This window comes from Lolium perenne, chromosome 7 (genome assembly GCF_019359855.2).
Source record: "Lolium perenne isolate Kyuss_39 chromosome 7, Kyuss_2.0, whole genome shotgun sequence".
In the NCBI taxonomy this organism is placed as follows: domain Eukaryota; kingdom Viridiplantae; phylum Streptophyta; class Magnoliopsida; order Poales; family Poaceae; genus Lolium; species Lolium perenne.
The window spans coordinates 215088782-215092823 of record NC_067250.2 but is presented as its reverse complement, the minus strand read 5'-3'; the positions used below and the strand labels follow the sequence as shown (position 1 = coordinate 215092823).

Sequence of the window (4042 nt, the reverse complement as noted above, 5' to 3'; positions counted from 1 at the left end):
CTCAGCCCACCGTGTGCACTAGAACCAATCCGTGTTTCGAAGCCCACGCCTCCAAGCTCTCTCAACGGCGAGCCACCATACGGATTCTCCTGAGGCGTGTCGTCAATTTTTTTGGTCTACTTAACAATGCAGTACTTGATAGCAGATATAAAGTATGTAAGATAGCATGGCTATATTATTCTCCGATGTTCTTAAATATGTGTTGGCAGACAAAGAGGAGTTGAAATTGGTGTCCGGAACAAAGTAGTCAATGTGAAGTCTACTGTATTTTTGCATTGCTATTTTTCGTTCGGTTAGTCATGTTTTTTATAAATAGGAGAAAATGACGCCACCTTTGTCGATGGTGTCACAAAGAAGAAGTGTCATCACAAATAATTTGCTGGAGTATTTGCGTTTTTGTTTCTCCCAGTGCAACGCACGGATAAATTTACTAGTTATATACATAATAAATAGAGCCATCACGTTAATCTACATAAGCTTGAAATATCTATACCTATCTATAAAGGGAGAAGTGTTTCCATGGTTTGGTACATCAAAGTTTCGTCCGTCCGCGTGGGATGTACGTCAAAGTTTCGTCCGTCCGCTCCTTTCGATCCAACGTGGTCAGATTTCCTTCCGAAGATATCCGTATCGTGTACGACAAGGTGTATTATTGCTGTGTATAAATATAAGGATCTTGAGGCAACTACCAAGGATTGTTCCGCAATTTCGTGAAGCAGCACAGAGGGGGGGGGCGCGGCTCCTCTACAGTAGAGTAGCTACTGTACCGGTACAGTAATTAGGTTGATTTACCGTTCGTTTGCATCCAACGGTGACCTGAGCTTTACATCGCCATGAGTTTGTCTTCCTCCTAGCTTGCGGCGACCATGCGCCTGCCCAGACGAAGTACTTGTGCCGGCTCTCGTGTGCGCCGAGGCGGCAACACACACTGCGCATCGCAAGGCCCGCCGCAGACACGCTCCACACGCGCGCGGTAGCAGCCGCCCAGCAGACAGGCCCGTGTGCGCCTGTGCGGGAGCGCATGAAGTCGTGGAACACGCCGCGGTTCGCGCCCACGTTTTCGTCGGCGGCGCTGTTGGGCATCGCATGCTCGCACGGGTCCGAAACGTACAACAGGTCCCTGCCCTAGCGCCGCGACCGGAAGTTTCGACCGGATGTCTTGGAGAACCGGGACGGCGTCGCAACAGAAGATGAGCAGTTTCGCCGTTGCCAGCGACGGCCACCCATCGCCAAAGAGCCACAACACCTGCGCGGACACCACATTCGTGGCGCCCTCGAGACGCGGAGCTCGCGCCAGAGCACCCGCTCTGCCATGGTGCGCACGCGGCGGCTGACCTACGCCAGAGCACCCGCGCCTCTGGGTGCCAGCTAAGCACCAAACAGCAGCACCTGCTTGTCCAGGATCTGCACGTTCCGCCGACGCGACGAGGCTAATGCACGCATCGAGCCGCCTTCTCTCCCTCGTGCCTTCGCTCGTAATTTCCTCCGTCACCAGGCCAGCCAGATATTTCAGATCACCGTTAGATGCAAATGAACGGTAAATCAACCTAATTACTGTACCGGTACAGTAGCTACTCTACTGCAGAGGAGCCGAGTCCGAGCCCGCGGTAAAGGAGCACGGCGGAGGCAACGATGACAACAAGTGGTCGCGCAATCGATCGATCTCGGGCGTACCAAGCTGAATCTTGCCATCGTGATCGATTCAGTTTCCTTAACCCGGTCAAGGAGTAATCTGCTATATGTACAATCATTAAGGAGTCGTCCGCTGCATCGGCTCAGGCCAACTCGCCCGACGAGCATCACACAAGCCGAGAGACTATAACTTGCAACGTTCCTGCTCGCACCGCGAGGGTGTGTGGCGGCAGCGACCGTTGCCGTCGCGGGCTGAGGATGGCCGGAAAAAAAAAGCAGCGGTGAACGGCCGCACTGCCGCGGCCAGCAGATGGCCATGAGGATGAGCGCGGTGGAGAGCACTGCCACTGCAGGCTGTCGCTGGCCACGTTGCATCGTTGTTGATCGAATTCGTGGAGAGGTTACCCATGGTTGTTTCCGCCCTTGGCATGTTCCGGGTACAGAGGCATGTTCTAGGTTTGGTTCTATTCGGCAGTCCTTGGCATATTTTCATTTGAGAAAAGTAAGGCAAGGCGTAGGTACTACTAACGCAACTTGCTTTTGAATTGTTTGTCAGCTAAAGCAAATATTTTTAAAGCATTACCTCATGTGATCTTGAAATTATGCGCTCCTATTTTGGCTTTGGTTGCCTTGATCAAGATCAGGTTTTCGAGTGTATATTAGACAAGTACATCGCTGAGTATACTGCTGAGTTCACTTAAAGAGGCTCAAGTCCTTGCGTACCACCTTATGCATTGGTTGAAGGTAAATTTCGATGCCCCTGCCAGTGTTGAAGCTTTTGATTTTTTATGAGAGGATGTGAGGACTGAGGAGTACGCTCTAGATTTGTTACTGATTTTTTCCATGGGTATCTGTTGTCGACCACCGATATCTTATTTGTTATGCGCCAAGGACTATATTCACATTGTTTTGGTTCAATCATTGGTTCATGCTAGACCATTTGTTATTTCTTTGACCATAAATTTTTTGTTTACATTTTACATCAGGCTATTTCTCTACCGTCGACGAGTACTAGCGAATGAACATTCCATGTTAGCCCATCATCACTTGATAGCGTCTTCTGCGTTGTCCACACTCGTCCATCCATCATCACCAGATAGGTCATCGTCCCCATCAAGGTTTATCGCACCATGTTGGGAAGTGTGTGCGGCCTAGCCATCTGTCCACCATGTTGCAGTTGTTGTCGTGAACTGACATGTAGTAGGTTTTGTTGATTAAAAGTTCAAAAAATCATGCACAACTCTGTACCACCTGTTTAATGGATCAACCGGTGCAACGCACGGGTATGTTTCCTAGTTATATACTAAAATTAAGATACAAATCTAGTATAAAATAGAGCCATCACGTTAATCTACATATGCTACATATGCTAGAAATAAATATACCGTTGATTTTACCCTAACTGTTAAGATTTAATAGATCTAAGAGTTACACGAAATTATAGACACATGACAAGTCAAATCATTTAATCAAAACGATGTGTAGTAGAGCCTCATACAGTACGTCTAAAAAAAATTCGGCCTGATACTCCTTTCCATATTTGGTTGGCATGACTCTGCCAAAATAAAGGTAGGCGAATCCGTCTATCTGGCGGTGGACTCCCCTGTTGGAAATATGCGAGAGACGCAATAATAAAATTGTTTATTACCATATTTTATTGTTTATGATAAATTTTTATACTCCATGTTAATATTGTGTATTAACTAGAAGCATAAGACATGTGTGGTTTCATAAACAACACGGAGTGTCTAGTAGGCCTCATACCATTAGGAGAATGGTGTGATGGACAAACCCAATTTAACAAAGCAATAAGATCAAGTCACTATGTTTAATTTGCCTAAGCTGATTTTAATGTCAAGTAACCTATTCATTCCACATTGAGATTATGTCACCGCTACTACCGGAAGAATACTTTGAGGGCATCAAACGTCACTTCATACTTAGGTGATCATAAAAGTGTCTTTGGGTACATTAGAAAGTACTTGTTGGGTTGAATGAATCGAGAGTGGAATTTTTCCATCCATGACAGAAAGATATTCTCCGGGCCCGCTCAGTAATGCAATATCTAAAGAGCTTGCAAGCAAGTGACAAATGAGTTATTCACATGGATATTATATTATGGCATGAGTAAAGAGTGCTAGCCGGTAACAAGATTGAAGTAGGTATGGTGATACCATACCGATGATCTAGTTTCGGGCTAGTAATATATTGAGAGACAAAGGGAATTGGATACGGGGTTAATTGAATCGCTAACATTGTGGTTCAACCGACAATGATCTTCGCCAATATGGATATCCACGATCCCGCTATTGTTTACATATCACAGAGATGTCTCGATCATTTCTGCATATTTTCGAACCCATAGGGTCATGCTCGGTGTCGCTAGGGTAGTAATGAGATATTAAGATGG

General features: G+C 46.4%; 1 pseudogene; it reads right to left on the bottom strand.

The window, feature by feature from the left end:
- Positions 1-737: 737 nt before the first annotated feature.
- Positions 738-1692, bottom strand: LOC127315572 (EID1-like F-box protein 3; annotated as a pseudogene).
- Positions 1693-4042: the final 2350 nt, after the last annotated feature.